Raw genomic sequence first — 21,971 nt, 5'->3', positions numbered from 1 at the left:
TCCCCTGCGCTTGCGCTCGTTGTCGGTGGTGTAATTGGACTTGCTGCATTTACGAAGCTTAATAGCCAATATGGGACACCAACCCGTTCTCGCAAATTTAATAAGTCAATATTGACTTATTAAATATGTGCATAGGTGACATACTTAACATAATAGATACCCTTAAAAAGATTCATAGAAAACACCGACCTTACCTAACCTACTTAGTATGTTAAGATAAGCATCTTATTGCTTCGTAATTACAATTATTACCTAACCTATAATAGGTATAGGTTAAGTAATAATTGTAATTACGAAGCAATAAGATGCTTATCTTAAGATACTAACAAGGTTAGGTAAGGTTGGTGTTTTCTATGAATCTTTTTAAGGGTATCTATTATGTTTAGTATATCACCTATGCACGTAGTTAATAAGTCAATATTGACTTTACGAATTTGCGAGAACGGGTTGGGGACACACACACACACACACACACACACCAGGTGGGTCTGAAACTTGGTTATCACCTGCACTAGTAAATTAAAAGTGACATTTGTAGCCTTGTTGCTGGCCTGCGAAGGGACGCCTCTCCTCCTCACACACCTATTGGGCTTAAACCAAACATGTCAGGTACCCAAAGATAGCTCTTGCGCCATACAACCACTGAGCCGTGATTGCCTTTTTCTTTGATCGGAGACGCTAGTGACCATGAAACAATGCAGCCTCTTTTCAGTGTAGATACTTTGAGTGATGCCTTAACTCTCCCACTTCTACATTAGTTGATGTGAAGTAGTGCTCTGACGATTGAGGACGGTTAGAAACTTTAATTACAAAAACTTTGTGGATTAACAATGGAGCTGTTCGAATATTGGGCATTGATGTGGCATCAACTATAGCTGTGCTAGGCCTAGCTCCTCGCCCGGCCAGGAAAGGAGGATATGGTGCCAGGAACGCCTTCATGATCAACATGCTTATTGCATGCCTCTCCGCCAGCTCTCAAGAACTACGGTTTGTTGACTGTGTATTTCAATTTTGTTGTGAGTATTGAGCAGACTCCAGGTATTTATGCGTATGTCACTAACTTAAAATTTAGTTCACAGGTCTGCAAGTACGCTGTGACCTTGAAAATAGCGGAGCCTCATATATGCAGGCTGGCTGATTTATTTCTGCTGATCTTGTTTGATGGTTCGCGGCCCCTTCCACCCTGTGAATTGGCAAACTACTGATGTGCTGCTTTGTGGTTCACTGTGGAGCGAGTGTACCGTAATACCCTGCGTATAGATGTTGTGTCTTTACCGTCATGGCAACTGTCCTGGGCGAGATGCTGGGCAGCACGTCACCGTTGCCAGATAGTGACTTTGGGGACCATCGCATGCTCAATTGTTCTCTAATGACGGTGCGATCTCCTCAGTGATGACCCACGCCACATCAGAGGGCGGTGCATATGATAAAGGTTACAAGGTGCAAATGAGTAAAAGTCAGCGCCGTAAGCATTCGAGAACGGCACGATCTAACCAACCCAATTCGGCTGCTGCCAAACATTTACGGCTAGATTTTTCTCTGGGAACCACAGTAGAGGGAAAAGTGCAGTGGTTGTGAAGCCTCTGCGACATATAATGACATGGTCTAAGTTACCTAGAGATGAAAATGAGTATTTACAAACGACAGTGCTTTTGTAAATGTGTTGCTAAACACAGAGTATGCAGGCATTAAGATGAAAAATGCAGTACCAAGGTGTCCAAAAGTAACGATTGTCATATTCAATGTTAACAAACTCATTAAGCCTGTATATCTCTGTGATGAAAATGTTGTAAACCCTTAACGTCCAAGAAATGGCCACATAGCTGCCACATGGAAAGGTGCCACGCCTATACCGAACAGAATTTACTCTAGAGCAGCTTCAGGTCGGCACTATAACATTGCTCTCTACAACCCTCCCCCTCGTAGGTGTTATAAGTGTCAACGATAGGGACGTCACGTGGCCAGGTACTGCACAAGCCAAAACTATTTTTGTGCCGTGTGTGGTGAACCTCATAAATCTGAGATGTGTTTTAAACTCATAAAGGAACGTCACCCAGTAAGCGAAAAATGCATAAACTATGGCAGGAGTGGTGTTCAAGAAAGGCACCTTGACTGTGGCAGGAAAGGTGTACAAGCCTGGCACCTTGACTGTGGCAGGAGTGGTGTTCAAGCCTGGCACCTTGACTGTGGCAGGAGTGGTGTACAAGCCTGGCACCTTGACTGTGGTAGGAGTGGTGTACAAGCCTGGCACCTTGACTGTGGCAGGAGTGGTGTTCAAGCAAGGCACCTTGACTGTGGCAGGAGTGGTGTTCAAGCCTGGCACCTTGACTGTGGCAGGAGTGGTGTACAAGCCTGGCACCTTGACTGTGGCAGGAGTGGTGTTCAAGCCTGGCACCTTGACTGTGGCAGGAGTGGTGTTCAAGCCTGGCACCTTGACTGTGGTAGGAGTGGTGTACAAGCCTGGCACCTTGACTGTGGCAGGAGTGGTGTTCAAGCAAGGCACCTTGACTGTGGCAGGAGTGGTGTTCAAGCCTGGCACCTTGACTGTGGCAGGAGTGGTGTACAAGCCTGGCACCTTGACTGTGGCAGGAGTGGTGTTCAAGCCTGGCACCTTGACTGTGGCAGGAGTGGTGTTCAAGCCTGGCACCCTGACTGTGGCAGGAGTGGTGTTCAAGCCTGGCACCTTGACTGTGGCAGGAGTGGTGTTCAAGCCTGGCACCCTGACTGTGGCAGGAGTGGTGTTCAAGCCTGGCACCTTGACTGTGGCAGGAGTGGTATTCAAGCCTGGCACCTTGACTGTGTCAAACGACCAGCTGTTTTCCGTCAGGTGCCCGGCCGCGCTCACCCAGGATAGAGGTTGCCAGGTACTGCTGCCGGCTCTAATTCCTGTGCAGAGCCACCTGAACGTAGTGTTCGTAGCAGCTGGATACCAAATACTTCACCATCTGCCAATCACCAAGAGCACCACGGGGCCAGACGACAGGTTTCTGTTCAACCTGCGACTGCCCGTCAAGTGCCAGGAACCTGCCTCCCCAAGGTGATGACACCACACTCGCCTTCCCCTCCACACCACCATGAAGAGCAGTTGCCAACAGCTGCCACCAGCTCCACTCCCTGTCCAGAGCCATCTGGAGGTGATGTTCGCTCCAGCTGGCTGCCAACCTCACCACCTTTAAATTACGAAGTGCACAAGTGGACCGGTGCCAGACTGAAGACTCCTGCCATCACCCCAGCTCCCTCTCAAGCACCAGGTGCTGGACCTTCTGCCAGTGGTGGACCTGCCCCTGATGTAGAGTGGCCACTCTCCGGTTCTGCTAGTGGCGGACCTGCCCCTGATGTAGAGTAGCCACTCCCCGGTTCTGCCAGTGGTGGACCTGCCCATGATGTAGAGTGGCCACTCCCCGGTTCTGCCAGTGGCGGACCTGCCCCTGATGTAGAGTGGCCACTCCCCGGTTCTGCCAGTGGTGGACCTGCCCCTGATGTAGAGTGGCCACTCCCCGGTTCTGCCAGTGGTGGACCTGCCCATGATGTAGAGTGGCCACTCCCCGGTTCTGCCAGTGGCGGACCTGCCCCTGATGTAGAGTGGCCACTCCCCGGTTCTGCCAGTGGTGGACCTGCCCATGATGTAGAGTGGCCACTCCCCGGTTCTGCCAGTGGCGGACCTGCCCCTGATGTAGAGTGGCCACTCCCCGGTTCTGCCAGTGGTGAACCTGCCCCTGATGTAGAGTGGCCACTCCCCGGTTCTGCCAGTGGTGGACCTGCCCCTGATGTAGAGTGGCCACTCCCCGGTTCTGCCAGTGGCGGACCTGCCCCTGATGTAGAGTGGCCACTCCCCGGTTCTGCCAGTGGTGGACCTGCCCCTGATGTAGAGTGGCCACTCCCCGGTTCTGCCAGTGGTGGGCCTGCCCCTGATGTAGAGTGGCCACTCCCCGGTTCTGCCAGTGGTGGACCTGCCCCTGATGTAGAGTGGCCACTCCCCGGTTCTGCCAGTGGTGGACTTGCCCCTGATGTAGAGTGGCCACTCCCCGGTTCAGCCAGTGGTGGGCCTGCCCCTGATGTAGAGTGGCCACTCCCCGGTTCTGCCAGTGGTGGACCTGCCCCTGATGAAGAGTGGCCACTCCCCGGTTCTGCCAGTGGTGGACCTGCCCCTGATGAAGAGTGGCCACTCCCCGGTTCTGCCAGTGGTGGACCTGCCCTTGATGTAGAGTGGCCACTCCCCGGTTCTGCCAGTGGTGGACCTGCCCTTGATGTAGAGTGGCCACTCCCCGGTTCTGCCAGTGGTGGGCCTGCCCCTGATGTAGAGTGGCCACTCCCCGGTTCTGCCAGTGGTGGGCCTGCCCCTGATGTAGAGTGGCCACTCCCCGGTTCTGCCAGTGGTGGACCTGCCCCTGATGTAGAGTGGCCACTCCCCGGTTCTGCCAGTGGTGGACCTGCCCCTGATGTAGAGTGGCCACTCCCCGGTTCTGCCAGTGGCGGACCTGCCCCTGATGTAGAGTGGCCACTCCCCGGTTCTGCCAGTGGTGGGCCTGCCCCTGATGTAGAGTGGCCACTCCCCGGTTCTGCCAGTGGTGGACCTGCCCCTGATGTAGAGTGGCCACTCCCCGGTTCTGCCAGTGGTGGACCTGCCCCTGATGTAGAGTGGCCACTTCCCGGTTCTGCCAGTGGTGGACCTGCCCTTGATGTAGAGTGGCCACTTCCCGGTTCTGCCAGTGGTGGACCTGCCCTTGATGTAGAGTGGCCACTCCCCGGTTCTGCCAGTGGTGGGCCTGCCCCTGATGTAGAGTGGCCACTCCCCGGTTCTGCCAGTGGTGGACCTGTTCCTGATGTAGAGTGGCCACTCCCCGGTTCTGCCAGTGGTGGACCTGCCCTTGATGTAGAGTGGCCACTCCCCGGTTCTGCCAGTGGTGGACCTGCCCCTGATGTAGAGTGGCCACTCCCCGATTCTGCCAGTGGTGGGCCTGCCCCTGATGTAGAGTGGCCACTCCCCGGTTCTGCCAGTGGTGGACCTGCCCCTGATGTAGAGTGGCCACTCCCCGGTTCTGCCAGTGGTGGACCTGCCCTTGATGTAGAGTGGCCACTCCCCGGTTCTGCCAGTGGTGGACCTGCCCTTGATGTAGAGTGGCCACTCCCCGGTTCTGGGATAATGTGTGAGGGGGCCACCCACAGCTGGACCCCACAGTCAACTGGAAGTGGGGGATGAGAAACTGGATCAAAATGGGACAGATCGCAACCTCAGCCTCCCTACCACCTCGACCTTGGGTCCCTCCACTGTTCAAGCAGTGGTTGCCCTTCGTGACCGGTTGCAGGAATACCAGCAGCAGTCACAGCAAGAGACGGAGCGGCTGCAAGAACAACTCCAACATGAGAAAAAATCCACCAGCGATATTGCGATGATGCTCACGTGTATGACGGGACTTTTAAGCAATGACTGCCACACTCCCCCTTCCACCCCTGAACCCTCCAAACATGTGTTCACTTGCCAATCAGAGAAAATTTCAAGTGATCTTCAAACCTTGTGTTAAGGTATTGTTCTCATGAAGGATCTTCAAACCTTCTTCAATACCTTGTGTTAAGGTATGTTCAAAACAACTCTATTGATGAAAATGACAGACAAATTGTATTAGACAATTGGAGGCAAATGTGTGACATTGGTAATAAGCTAAGAAATGTTCCTGGACTTATATCGTACTGAAATAAATAATATATATTTTAAGTGGACTAATAATATCATTCTGTATAATGATTACTGTAAATGCACAAATTAGCTAAGTTACCCGTCCTTAGCTGGAACATTGCATCCCTCAAAAAAAGGTTCTCGGATTTACATCACAAAGTAACAACTGAACACATCGATATTGTATGTCTCCAGGAGTGCAGAGTTCCCGCAAGATCCTCACCCCCGAAATTGCCCTCATTTGTTTCTTACAACCTCAGATCCAGTAACTCTTGCATTCTATACATCAAACAATCCCTACCCCATCAACTTCTGCCAGAAAAACAAACTGCCGGTCAACAGTATCATGGAGTGAGGATCTATGTGGGCAACTCTGTTCTCAATGTATTTAATCTATATGCTCCAGCAGGAAAGTTAAATTATATTGATCTTCCGGCCTGCGCTCAAGCAGAGCCCACCATCATTCTTGGTGACTACAATGCTAGACACAAGGACATTGGCGGCTCTCGCTTCAGGAACGGTAATGGGAATCAACTGCTGTCGCTACTAAATAGTCACCAAGATGTGCAGGTTGTGGGCGATCTTGAACTCTCGCATATTTGTGGAGGCATTCTAGACCTCTGTGTTGGTTTCAACGCCTGTCACGTCTGGTGCACATCATCTATTGAAACAGATTTGTTATTAGATCATCACCCTAGATTGACTACTCTATGTATCGGAAATACCATCCTGCCCGGTGGAACTTTTAAACGCAAATGGCTCAGTGTTCCTCCTGCTCGACGTGAAGACTTTGCTGCTCATGTGTCAGAGTGGTACAGCACTTATGATCCCTCCACAGTCCAGACATTTAATGACGGTCTAGTAAAGAGCATTCAGATGTTTGCTGACCCTTTAGGTCGGACCTCCGCACCATCCAATAGTCGGAACGATATGAAAAATAATAAACACCATGCCTATTAAAATGACCCCATACTGCGTACTTTGAAACGCACTGCCAGAAGAGTTGGACTTGAATATAGGGAAACACGTACACCAGCAATGCTCAAGTTCTTTCAGAAAGCCCTAGCCAAGGCGAGGGAGCACATGACAGAGCTCAGGCAAGATAACTGGGAAACTTTTGTTAATAGTCTTAACTCTCACCCCCCCCCCCCTCCCTTAGCCAGGCATGGAAGGATATTAAAAGAATTATAGACGATACGATCGGCCAAGTGTCACACCCTCACCCTCTACACAGATCAAACGAGTTAGTCGATGCTTGGGCAACCACCTCTAGCTTCAATAATCTTACCCCAGACATACAGTTCAGATTAAATGCTGGTTACAGAGATCGAGAAAAGCTCGTTGACTTTATGCTCCTTAAGGGAGATGAATGCAACGTGCCATTTACTGAGTTTGAATTACTCGCGGCCCTAAACAAAGGCAAAGCCACATTCCCCGGTGAAGATGGTATCACTTATGACATATTGCGTCTGCTCCCTTTAGTACCAGGAAATCCCCTGCTTGAGCTGTATAATATGAGCTATGTTACTGGGGAACTGCCTATCTCTTGGACCAACAGTATAATCATTCCAAATTCCCAAGACAAATCAAGAGAATGCTTTCTATCCAATTTCCCTTACTAGCTGCATTTGTAAAACATTCGAGAGAATGGTCCTTAACCGTCTTCTCCATAGAATAAGAATCATGCTATCCTCCCAGATATATGGCTTCATACATGGAAGGAGTGTGCATAATTGCATCACCACCTTTCTTACCCTGCACACTGAAAAGTCATTTACCACCTTCCTGGATCTCAGGTCTGCCTTTGATATTGCAAATCGACATGTTATCTTGAGTTAGCTTGCAAGAATGAATATTGGTGGACGGCTTCTTTGTTGGATCAGGGGTTACTTATCCAACAGGAAGTCATCTGTATTTTTCCAGAGGCATGGGAGTGTAACAGGAGACTTCGAACTAGGTACCCCACAGGGAGGTGTTCTCAGTCTACCTTATATAATATCTTAATAAACACACTGTTAAACTTTGTATCGAGCAAACCCAACGTCCACATCATCAGCTATGCTGATGATATAATGATACACACCACTGGGTATGCTAACACGCAGAACACTCTTAACTCTGTATTATACTCATGTCAGGACCTAGGTTTAGTTATCTCAGCAGAGAAAAAAAAATACTAAATCGGCGCCCACCCAGGCAGAGAGGAGCTGTTCGCAAAATGCAACTGTCTGATGGCTCCCAGCTTGACTATATAAACAGATTCAAATATCTTGGCCTTCAGGTGCCACTGTATGGTCCTGTTGTATTCAGACTCTGTCGTCAGTATAAAGAGAGGCTCCAAGCTCCAAAGACTGTTGCAGGTTATCACTCAGGCTATGGTGCCAATGTCAGAGTTGTCAAAATGATGTACCTAGCATACATCAGATCTTTAGTGGATTATGCTGCACCTGTGTTTGTTTTGATGCCTGAAAGAAAGCTTGTAGGGCTTGAAAAATTGCAGCACGAAGCCTTGAGGTGCCCTCGTACCACAAAGATACCTAACATGAGAAAGGAACTTAATATTCCGAGCGTTGTTGATCGTGTTACTGAAATTAACTGGCAAATTGGTTTAAAAATAGCTAACTCATCCTAACCCTTGCACAGAAGCCCTCCAGAATTTCTTTATTGAAGGTCAGTATTGTTCCAGATGGATAACTAAAACTGGAACTAAACTCATAATATATCAGATTTATAATTTGTACCAAGAGAGACAACAACGGCACTTTCCTGCACCGTGGGAGATTACACCCTTTCCAATTTCAATCCCTCCTTTTCCACCCAAGAAACATGTTAGAGATCAGCCCAAGCTTCGTCTTAAGGCAAAGTTCAACGCCTTAAAGCCATATTGATGCTCTGTCCACAGAGCATTCTCTCTCTCAAATCATATACACTGATGGTTTCCTACACCGCACCACGGGTGCAGCTGGAAGTGCAGTTGTCCTGACAATGGGCGATGACTTATACTTTGAGTGGGGAGTCCGTATAAACAACTGGGCCTCTACCCTTCAGGCCGAACTATTTGCCTCGTTCCTAGCACTGAAATGTGTACAAGTCTCCAAACTTGATGCATTAATTGTAAGTGACTCTTTATCATCTTTAAATGCTCTCAACTCTTTAAGACATAACTGTAACATGCTAGTGTTCGAAGCTAGACACAAATACAACAAACTTAATAAGGATGGTAACAGAGTCCATTTTATTTGGTCTCCATCCCATGTTGGCCTCCGAATGCATGATAGAGTTGATGAGTTAGCCAAAGAATCTGCCTTTAAAGGAGACGTTCAGTGTAACTTTGGATTGTCAATGAACAATTTTAGAGCAGCAGTACACCGAGAACTTCAACAAAATCTTGTAGATCTGAGGCATAGTGAAATCGAAACCAGTAATTCCATGTATCATCATACTATCATGCAAGAGAAGCCACACATCTATGGTTCATCCAATAAAATCAGCAGACTTCTAGATGTTACTACTGCTCGGTTTAGACTCGGTTAAAAGTATCTCTGGGAATTCTCATTATCTGCTGATGTAGACCTGACCAAATGTAAACTGTGTCAACAAAATTATTCGCACACCCTTCGTTACTATGTGATAAAGTGCGAAAAGATACGTGAATTCAGAGACAATTCTATAACAAATGTTCCAGCAATGTGTAAATATTTCATTCTAAATGTTCTGCTACTAGAAATTTTAGCCAAATATTCCCAGTTTGCTAACTGTAGGTAGTAATTAAGTGATTGTAACCTATCCACCGCTGCCCACTGGATGGGGGGCGGTGTGCAGGACAAACATATGAATTGTGACACTAGCTCTCCACATATGTCAGTTGCTTAATTTAGAAACTGTACTTGTGGTCGATCTCGAGCCCATTGATGATGTGACGACTTCTACTGAATTTTGTAACTAGCTCATCAAGATTGTAACTTGCTTAGCTAAATGAATTGTGGGGTTCAGTCCCTGAGCCCATTATGTGCCTCTAACCCTTTCCACTACCACCATCAAGATGGGTATGGGGTGCATAATAAACGAACTAAACTAACTAAAATACACATATATAATAGAAACAAGTGAAGTAATAAAAAGGTTACTGTATTGAGACAGTAGGATCAAAATAATAATGCATTAAGTTGCAAATGAGGAAATGAACAATAAACAAAATAGTTGGTTAAACAAGAAAGAAGGAAAAAAAATAATTTAAAATGATAAAATTAAAAACCTTTCGAAAGGAAAGGCAGAGCTATAGCACACTTTGGTTATTAGAAGAAACTATTAATCTTTATTAATCTTTGTTAAATTACCATTCAAGCTGTCAATGCAATCAATCAGAGCTACCGATGTGCTTTAATATACCTATTAATCTCCCTCATCTCATTTTTTCCCTTACAATGTACATGTTATCACTTTATAAATTTTGCTAGAATTTACATACTTAAAATAATATGTTAGATTAAGGACCTACCCGAAATGCTGCGCGTAATAGTGGCTTTACAAAAATGTTAACACCATGCTATGTTTCCTCACAACCCCAATGTACCTTCTTGTATACATATAAATAAATAATAAATATATAATTTATAATCTGATTATTCGGCTGTTATCCCACATTCATCGAGGAAAGACCTGAGGTGTGCCTTTAGTGTTTATTTCATAAGTGTTTTCCCAGCGTCAGTCTTCTTAGCTAGAATTTTACCATCTCGCACAAAACAAAGTTTAATTGATCCAATGGAATTTTTACGGACTCCACGCAGTTCAAAGAAGAGACTTTGTGTGATCCTGGTCAGACATTCATTCACATAAACAGAGGTTTGACTAGAGACTACACCTTTACTAAGGTCTGACTTGCAGGAGCAGCTATCTAATTTCACACGAGTTTTTCTGTTATTTTCACCAGATGATTTGGTACCCACTCTATAAGCTGATTTGATGTTTCTTGCTTGAATTGAATACTTCATCTTACTATGCAATTACCGGATCAGGATGGCAGCACAGTCTTCTCAGTCGGTTTCTTGGGGATATCATTATCTCATTATCACATTATCTCATGTGAGGAGATAATGACAGAATCAAGGAGCTTATGTTGGTCTGATTCGTCTTGGGCAACAGTGTGTTGCTGTTGTAGGGTGTTAAGATGGTTCTCAAACTTTTGTAACATTTCTTCCTGTTTTCTAGTGATTTCTGCTGGTTGAAAGTTAGTTACTGTGTTCTTAAGAGAGCTTAATTCCAGTTCCAGGAGGCCGACTTTGGTACACAGATCTTGATTATTCTTGAGCATGACTATAGCTTCACCTTGTAGGTTCATTATTATGGCTGACTGCTCTTCGATTACTGATATTTGGTATTCATGTATCTGGGTTAATAACTTGATTTATGGATTATCAGCGAAGCGCTTGAAGTCGGAACAAGTTGCGGCAGCTCGTTTAAGTTGCTCCATATGGTTAAATAATTGTTGCATGGTGCGTGTCGGAGACGCTGATGACGTCGCTCCACCCAGCTGTGATGGTTTGTTTTTGTTGTCAAGGGGAAGAGTCGGGGAGACAACCGCACTATTCCTGTTGCTGGCCTAGCTAGTTGGGTTAATCCTGATAGGTGTGCTATCTTTCTTAGTGGCCTTACTGGGCTTGGTGTTGGTTATCTTCTTGAGATCTTGAGGTTATCTTGAGAAGATTTCGGGGCTTTAGTGTCCCTGCGGCCCGGTCCTCGACCAGGCCTCCACCCCCAGGAAGCAGCCCGTGACAGCTGACTAACACCCAGGTACCTATTTTACTGCTAGGTAACAGGGGCATAGGATGAAAGAAACTCTGCCCATTGTTTCTCTCCGGCGCCCAGGATCGAACGCGGGACCACAGGATCACAAGTCCAGCGTGCTGTCCGCTCGGCCGACCGGCTCCTATGGTATGCATGGTAGCAGGATAAATGTAGGCAGGTAAATGGGGAAGACTCGTCGATGTGGTAACAATGCTAGTTTCCTCAACTGTATGAGTTCCTGCTTCCTCATACCCTTAATCACTAGACCTACTAGAATCACTGATAGTACTGTCACGGCTCCTAACCACATCTGGTAACATAACCTCTCCACTTACTTCAGGGATAATCATTGACAGAACCACAGACCATTACCCCACATTTCTCCTAACCAACATTAACAAACCCCCTCTAGATACAAGGAAGATAAGTTTTATGCTGCACAATGAAACTTCTATAGGCAATTTTATTGCTGCTGATGCAGCAATAAAATTTTAACTCATTTTATTGCTGAACTAGGAGACCGAATTAGGCAACATAGAGAACATCAACCTAGCAGTGCAAACATTTCTTATGAAAACTCTCAGTCTTTATAACACCCACTGTCCTATGCTAACGAAACAAGTCACAACTAAAAGCCTAAACAATCCATGGTTTACAAAGGGAATACTTAAATCTATTAATAAAAAAAACATGACCTTGAGAAGAACTATAGGTTAGGAGTCGTCTCCAAAGAATTTTCAAAGATTTACTCATCAATGCTGTCTAAAATAATTAGGAGATCCAAAATAAAATACTACGAAAATAAATTCACCCAAATTAAGGGCAACATTAAAAAACAAGGAACACTATTTGCAATATATTGTGTTCAAATTTTTTTTTAAATAAAAAACCAATACTCCTATCCAATAACAACGGTTTGCTTTCAGCCTCTGATACTGCTATTGAATTCAATAGGTTCTTCTCATTCATGAGACATCCCTTACAAATGATATTCCATCCTCCCGTACTAATGTCAATGACTACCTTACAGGTAACTATCCAGAGTCTCTGTACCTAATGCCTGCTAACTCCACTGATGTTAATGAGATAATTCTTTCCTTTAAAACAAAGTCTAATGCCCTTGCTGAGATACCAACTCTAATTTACAAAAAAACTCCAGATTTTTAGCTCCTGTCATTGCATTGCTCTTAAACAAGTAACGTGAACTCCAAACCTTTCCAGATATTCTAAAAAAAAGAGAGAGTAACCCCAGTCCATAAATGTGGTGATCCCACTGATGTCAACAACTTCAGACCTATATCAATTCTGCCAAACTTGTTAAAAATATTTTAAAAGCTAAAAAAATCTACAAGCAGCTTTACTCTAATCTACCCAAACACAATATACATAGCTATTGCCAATATGGCTTCAGACCCAAAACGAGCACTACTGATGCACTAATTAGTATGATTAACTTGATACATGCGGCTCTTGATAAAAATGAGTTCCCTGTTGGGTTACTTGTTACTACGTAAGGCTTTTTGACACTGTCAACCACCAAAACCTTCTTCTTAAAATACATCATTATGGAGTCAGAGGTCACTCCCTCCAATATCTTCAGTCTTACCTTACTGACAGGCCCTAGTATGTTTCTGTGAATAATTCCATTTTTCCAACCCTAACCATCAACATTGGTGTTCATCAGGGCAGCCTAATTGGCCCTCTCCTCTTTCTCATATTTATTAATTACATTCCACATGCCTCTCAACACCTCAAACCAATTCTATTTGCTGATGACACAACCTTCATTTTCTCCAGTCCTGACCCTCTTGCTCTAAATGTCACAGTGAATACTGAACTAAATAATGTCCATCTTTGGCTAACTGCAAACAAACTCACCCTTAACATTGACAAAAATTTCTATATTTTGTTTGGTAATAAATCCTCAAATCAAATTAATCTATGAATAAACAATATCCAAATTAGTAACAGAGTAGATGGCAAGTTCATTGGTGTTTTCAACGATAACAAGCTGAATTTCCAGGGACACATTCTAAATATATCAAAAAAAGTTTCTAAAACTGGTGACATTCTCTCTAAGATCAGATATTATGTACCTCGCCCTGCCCAGGTGACGCTCTATTACTCTCTCATCTATCCTTATCTCAATTATGGTATTTGTGCTTGGGGTTCTACTACCCAAAATCATTTACGTCCTCTAATTACTCAACATAAAGCTGCTATTAGAACAATATCTAACTCTGGCCCCAGACAGCACTCGGTACCCTTACTCAAATCTTTGAATATGTTAGATATTAAGTCACTGCACATCCTCTCATGTGTACTCTATATATTTAAAACTCTGAACTGTAATGTCAATCCTGGCCATAAAAACTTCTTAGAAGGTTGTAACAGAACCCATGGGCACCACACCAGAAACAAATACCTATTTGATATTCCAAGAGTGCGCCTTAACCAAACTAGAAATGTTCGACAACTCAAGGGACCCAGCATGTGGAATGACCTCCCTAATCATGCCAAAGGCTGTACCTCTCTCGACCAGTTTAAGAGTTGAACTAACTACTACCTAATTAGCTGAATGTAACCTACCTTAGTCTCTAAATGTCAACCCATGTCTTGCTATTCTAAACAATGCTGTTTGTTGACCAACTTGTACAATTGCGGATTTTTTCCATGTTCCCCCTTTTCTTCATTTTTTTATTCCTTTTTTTCAACACAATTTATACTTTTCTCCCAATTACTATTAAGTTTTAGTCTAAGTGTTTTTCCCCTACACCTTGCTGGAAACGCTATGCGTATTAGTGGCTTTAGGTATTGTATATACTAGCTCTATCTATAAATCCAACACTATGTTTGTAACTTTGCATCTATGTATGTACTTTTCCTGAATAAAATATTATTATTATTATTAGGAACGTTGGGAACAACTTCCTCCAGGGAGCAACACTAATGAGGTCGAAATGGGATAACATGGGTTGGTCTTGTCGTTTGTTTCAATCACATTTGGGTCACTGTGTACTTAGCTGCCTTCTGGGGATGCTACATCATCTGTGGGCAGCCGTGGGCTCAAGGAGCAGGTAACAAAACTGGAGGGGCGGCAGAGTCCTCAGGAGCGGTGAGCGTTCGTTGTGGGGTTCTTATTCTTAGGACTAGCAGTACTCGGCCACAGCAACCTACCATGTCCCCCAGTCCTCCTCATCATTTTCCCCTCACCCGTCTCCTCGGCTTCCCAACCATTCCCCTCGTCCTCCCCACCATTCCCCACTCCCCCATGCCCTACTCCACTGTCCCTTTGTTATCCCCACCATACCCCACTCCCCAGTCCCTATGTCCTCCCCACCATTCTTCATTTCCCCATCCCCTCGTCCCCACCATCCCAAACTCCCCCGTCCCCTCATCCTTCCCCACCATTACCCCTCCCTTGTCCCCTCGTCCTCCGACCCATCTCTCACTTCCGTCACCTCATCATCCCCACCATTCCCCACTCCCTCATCCGATGCCTTCCCAAATAATCTGATGTTTCCATCAGAAAATTGGGAACATAGAGTGATCTGATGTTCCAATCATTGCAATATAAGAAAAACAGTTAAAAAAATGAAATGAAAATATGAAAAAAATATAAAAATAAACTATTCTCACGCAATTAATGGTCTGGAAAAACAACACAGCTCAATTCTAACACAATTCACACAAAATAATTAAATCAAAATGAAAAAATCAAAATCTAAGAAAATTCGATTTAACAATGCAATCAGAAACATTGAAAGCATAGTTTTTCCTGTGACAGGTGTGGGATCTATACTTATACTTGCGAAATGAACGGTATGGTAAACAACACAGCTCAATTCCAACACAATGTCAAACAAAATAATTCATTAGAAATAAAAGAAATCGAAATCTATGAAAATAAAATTTATCAATGCAATCAGAAACATTCAAATGGAATTTGTGATATATTTAATATAGCGTTCATGTTGCTATAATGTGCAACAGATGGCGCTGTTTTTCAAAAACGCAGGTTTTTACCTGGCACAGGGGTGAAATCTATATAGTAGGTATATAAAATGATGCGCCTATTCGAATGCAACGTTGTGTCAAAATTTCAAAGCAATTGATGAAGAACTTTCGGAGATTACAGCGTGTGTTGCCGTTACGTCCAGCAGATGGCGCTGTTTTTAAAAAATAGCATGTTTTTTCCTGTCACAGGTGAGGCATGTATATAGTAGATATATAAAAATACACGCCTATTCGAATGCAACATTGTGTCAAAATTTCAAAGCAATCGGTAAAGAGGTTTCAAAGATTTCCCTCACATGAAAAACATATGAAAAACACAGTTTTTAAGAAGACGCATGTTTTTTTATCGTCACAGACGTGACATCAATATAGAATGTATATAAAAACATGCTTGGATGTGAATGGAACGTTGTGTGAAAATTTCAAAGCAATCGGTGAAGTACTTTCGGAGATTAGCTATTTTGAACAAACGAACATTTCCATTTTTATTTATATACTAGCAGTACCCGCCACGCGTTGCTGTGGCTCAGTCTGGTTAAATGGCAAAGAAAGAAAAGAAAAAGCGCACGTTTCTAATATGTTTAATTTCACAATGCATGTGGGTATACATTGTGGTTTTGTTGTTTCATTGTCTGTGGAGATATAGAGATTGTCTGGTTTGCCGACTATATAACACGCAACATATAATTGTCCATGAGAGAAGCAATCCATGTCTAGATATAAACTGCAGAATTTTAAAGATTGGCCCTGAGCTTTGTTGACAGTGATTGCAAACGCCAATCGAATTGGAAATTACAATCTTTTAAATTGAAATGACATTTCTGTTGGAATCATAGGAATGCGAGGAATGAGGACATCTTCACCTTTGAAAGGTCCTGTCAAGATTGTTGCTTCTACGACGTTGCTGATTAATTTTTTTACTGCAAGGCGCGTGGCGTTGCAAAGTTTTGGCTGGTTGATATTTCGCAACATGATAATTGACAAGCCGATTTTCAATTGCCGTACGTGTGATGGTATCCCTGGCAGATCGAGTGAATTAAAAAAGATTTGGATAATTAACTGCTTTATCTTCTTCCACAACAGTGTCGACGAACTTGTATGTGATTGCCTCGCTTGAATGTTCTTAAGTTCTTAGACGTTTTGTTCTTGGCCACAAGAATAGCTCGTTCACTTAGCCAGTCGTGATTCTTGTAATTGGTTTGAATATTGGGAAATACTTTTTCAACCAGTTCTTCTTTGGACGTCATTAAATTGCAGAATTTATGAGGCAATGAAATTCGTCCTGAGGTCAGATCAACCGGCACGTTTACGTTCCCTATCTCCAGAAATTGATGTGAGAATATCTCAGCTGATGGATCGTTTTTCAGTAGCAACATAACTACATGCATATTTGTAGTTAATTTAAATGTCTTTACGTGGTGCCACAAAGTACAGTATTTCAGGCAAGCATTTATTACGTCCGCTGGTGTCGACCGAGGAATTACAAGTATTATTTGCCTGAAATCTACTGCAAGCAATATTATTGCGTTCCCAAATGGTCTGATTTTTCTACGCAAATCTTGCAATGATCGATCAAGAGCCTCGAGCGATTTTTTGTGGGGCATTGTGCATTCATCCCAAACAATAAGTTTGCATTTCTGGAATACTTTTCCCATGCTGGATGCTTTGGAAATGTTGCACGTGGGAGTTTCAATGAATTGCATGTTCAATGGCGATTTCAAAGCCGAAGTAGCAGTTCTTCCACCTGGTAGCAATGTCAGAGCAATTCCGGATGATGCAAGAGCTAAGGTTATGTCATTTTGGGATCGAAATGCTGCCAGAATCAATATAATTAGGAAGGTTTTACAGTTCCTTCTGGCGCATCTAAGAAGATTTCTCCATGCCCGTTATTGACAGTTTGAATTATTTGATTGTTAATGCCTTTTCGCTCAAGCGTTAGCCTAGGAATATTTGATTAAACATACGACAATAGATCACCCGTGCTGTAATTTTGTTCACAACGCAATTCTACATCAAACGAAGCAGCAGTAGATCGATTCGGTGATTGCATTTCCAATTGATTGAGAAATTTGTTCGCGATTTCTAAGCACACGTCTTCAATCATTATGAACGCTTTGTTGTAGATTTTTGCTGTAAAATCCATGTTCATATTTGAATTTGCCTTGCATATTCGACGGATAATATCTTCAGCCATGTGCAATTTATATTTCTCCCATAACTCTGTTGGAGATAACAGAGAGCCGGTGGTCAATATGATTGCAAACAATACACGAATTTTATTTGGATGTGACGTGTTGGACGCGTCATTAATGCATACATCCCAGTGCCGGTCGATATCCAATAAATTCAGAGTTTGACATGCACTACGGGAAGTGGCATGTGTTACACCGTTGACAAATCTCAATTGCTGGAAAGACGTTGGACCGAGCACATTTACCAACAGAATGTGAAGAAAGAAGCATTCATCCGTTCACATTATTTGCTACTGGCATTCCATGAGTAATACGTAGGCACTTCCGAATATAGCATTGTTTTCGCAAATACGTCATTTTGACATTACGTGAAAAAAAACAGTTAACGCTGTAGCCGGTGGATTCGCAGCTGTTTGTTGCACATTTGGAGCTGCGAAATAGACGTGTTGTCCATTTTCGTGTTTTCAAAACAAAAACAAAAAACACTAGCGAAATATTTAAATTCAAACACAGATCAATCGACACAGCTCAATTTAGTAGTGGAAAAGGGCCCAATGACCGGCAATTTTGCTTTTTCCCATGCCGGTCATTGGCGCAGGGGTTTTCTCGAATTTTTTCTCCATGCCGGTCATTGGCGCAGGGGTTTTCTCGAATTTTTTCTCCATGCCGGTCATTGGCGCAGGGGTTTTACGAACTTTTTTTCCCATGCCGATCATTGGCGCAGGGGTTTTACAAACTTTTTTCTCCATGCCTGTCATTGGCGCAGGGGTTTTACAAACCTTTTTCACCATGCCGGTCATTGGCGCATGGGGTTTTCTCAAATTTTTTCCCATGCCGGTCATTGGCGCAAGGGTTTCTTAATTTTTTTCCCATGCCGGTCATTGGCGCAAGGGTTTTCTTAATTTTTTTCCCATGCCTGTCATTGGCGCATGGGGTTTTCTCAATTTTTTTCCCATGCCGGTCATTGGCGCATGGGGTTTTCTCAAATTTTTTTCCCATGCCGGTCATTGGTGCAGGGGTTTTCTCGAATTTTTTCTCCGTGCCTGTCATTGGCGCATGGGGTTTTCTTGAATTTTTTTCTACAAGTCGCTCTATGACCCCTACCATTAAACTCAAGGTGATTAAAATGCCGGTCCCTGGCGCATCCAAATTCCGTTACCCCGGCATCGCCAATGGTCAATGACGTCACCAGCTAGCCGCTCAGCGTTCCTGCACAGGCACAATCAAGGGGATTAAAAAGCTGGTCTATGAGTCGTGTGTTTTGTGATACAACAGTGGTCCTGAAACCTAATGTAAAATACCATCAATCCTAGTCTATTTTAAATTTCCTATTTACTTCCAACTATCGTCCATTGCAAAAAGGGGAAGCAACACAGAGCATGAACTACCATGTATCTCAGCGTTCATCCCTGTAACTGAACCAGTATTTACCCAGGTCTTTTTTCCTAAATATAAATGTAAAACTTATCCAATTTAATCCTGTTCTGTTTCATGTTGATACGTTTAATTAATAGGTTATTAATATCCCCCTTTACTATGACCATTCAGTCACACCTCTATCATGTCACCCCTATTTCTTCTTCTTCATCTTTCTTGATAATGTAATTTTAGCTTTGACGATCTTTCATGAAGGATCGTTTATTATGCATAGGGCAAAAAATAAAATGAAAAAACTGCTATCAGTCGTTTATATGAAAAAACAGAGCCCTGGGCATTGGTGATTCCAATGCGTGTTCAGTAGTAAACCAATATTGTCCTTAACCGCATACACGTCTCACATTCGCTCAAAACATACCTCCCACACCTTACTGTGGCATATAACAAATAAAAAAAACTCATTCAGTAAAAGCAAGCCTCTCATGTTTTAAAATAAGGCCTTCTGTGGCGCGAGGCGCGCTAAATGCGGATCCCAGGAGGTTCACACATAAGTGTGAACTCTTAATCTGGCTTAATACCTCACTTATACTCTGTGCTTCATCAAAGTTGATATTTAGCTACAATAGCTCGTATTTTCGCTCATTGCTTATATTTTCTGTTATTCATAAACCCTATCAAACCTTCCTAACCTAACCTAACCTAACTTATTATATATAGCAAACAAATACATGCTACAGTCCAGTTATTGTTGATGTTTAGTGACATCGTGAAAAGCGACCTCAGGTATAGGGACAAGGTATTGCTGGCTATTAGCACATAGGTGTCAAGGTATTACAGCGCCTGACTGGTCAACTATGTATGACGTCACCAGACAACCAATGCGACCTTTAGCATCCTACCTGTATATGTACTGTATTTGATATTATTATTCAAAAATGACTAGACTAACCATCCTAACCTAACTTATTATATATAGTAAACAAATACATTCTACAGACCAGTTATTGTTGTTGTTTAGTGACATCGTGAAAAGCGACCTCAGGTATAGGGATAAGGTATTGCTGGCCATTAGCACATAGGTGTCAAGGTATTACAGCACCTGACTGGTCAACTATGTATGACGTCACCAGACAACCAATGCGACCTTTGGCGTTCTACTGGCATATGTATTTAATGTTATTATTCAAAAATGACTAGACTATCCATCCCCTACCTAACCCAATCAGAGGACTAAGAATATACATTTTAGTCATCCACAACTGTAATCATTATTCAGTGATAAGTTCAAATGTATAACAGAAGCCCAAATGTCGTACTGCAATTTAAGCAGAATCGTACATCTGGCAGCATAGCAGGTGAGCTGAACATAAGAATAAAGGTAACTGCAGAGGTCCTATTGGCCCATACGAGGCAGCTCCTATATATTTCCACCCAATCTCATTCATGTCCACCCTATGCTTAAAACAACCAAGGGATCCCACTTAAAGTATTAGTTTACAATAATAGTTTTAATAAATAGCTCTTATTCTAGTTTTATACACAACAGGAATTATGAAACCCTATAGCTAGATATTCTACTATAATCCACAAGTAGTTACCACACATCTGGCAGTACAGCGGATTAGTGGCGGTGTTCATAGGCTAGTCAACTGTCCTCACATCCATCAAATAGATATCCAAATGTCGCACCTCAATTCATCCATCTAGCAACTCAGCTGGATGTTAGCCACTATATTCATAGGCTAATCATTTCTACACCTCAAAAAATCCTAGTCTTGCTAGGCAAATCAGGTAACTTGTTTCTAAACCAACAGTCGCAAATACAAGCATACATACCTACTCATATTCCACAACCTATACATTCATAGAGAATAGCCTAGTTTTTTGCCACCATTTCCCCATTAATCAGATGCAATTTATGCCATGCATACAGAAAATACAGCATCTACACACCAAATATGCCATTTATGCACAAAATATATTATTTACACTCAAAATATGCCATCACACAAAAATATGTCATTTATAGACAAAAATATAACATTTACATTCAAAAATATGTCAGTTGGACATGAAAATGTAGCATTTACACAATATTGCATGGACACTCAGAGTATGACATTTACACAAAGTACGGTATTTTGCACAAATATATCAAAATGCTTATGCATTTAGACAATCAAAAATGCGCTTTCACTAAAATTACACAATTTCACAAACATAATTTTCACAAAATACCCACACATTGTCTCATAAACCAAAATACACTTACACCATGAAGATTTATTTTATCAGATTACAGAGCTTACGCAAAATACACAATTTTCACACACAAATACAGTTGCACCAGCTCCACTTCAACAATTTAAAAACACAACTTGGATAAATACACTATTATCACAAAAATTATTATAAAACATGGACAATTATTACACAGTTTGTGTAATTATTTTACATCTTTGCACAATTAATACAAGAAAACTTGCCATATAATTACTCAACTTGCACAATGACAATCAATACACAAAGGTATAAATAAACAATTCGTCCATATGCAATTACACAACATGCGCAAATAATACACAACTTATACAAATATTACACATCTTTCATAATTATTACACAACTTGTACAAATGCATATCTAGCACAAATACGTACAATACATAACTACCCCAAATATGAAAATACACAACTAGCATAAATACACGATTTACACAAATACAATTGCGACATTTACACAACTTGCTCAAAAATATAATCAATACACAACTTACCAAAATATGACAATACATAACTAGCACATATTCATTAAATACACAACTAAGCAATTTCCGCAAATACACATACAAAAACATATACAATTAATACATACAACTTGCACAAAACAATACACAATTTATAGAAATATAATCAATACATAATTGC

This window comes from Procambarus clarkii, chromosome 7, assembly GCF_040958095.1.
Source record: "Procambarus clarkii isolate CNS0578487 chromosome 7, FALCON_Pclarkii_2.0, whole genome shotgun sequence".
Lineage (NCBI taxonomy): Eukaryota > Metazoa > Arthropoda > Malacostraca > Decapoda > Cambaridae > Procambarus > Procambarus clarkii.
Note: the sequence above shows the minus strand (reverse complement) of the source record.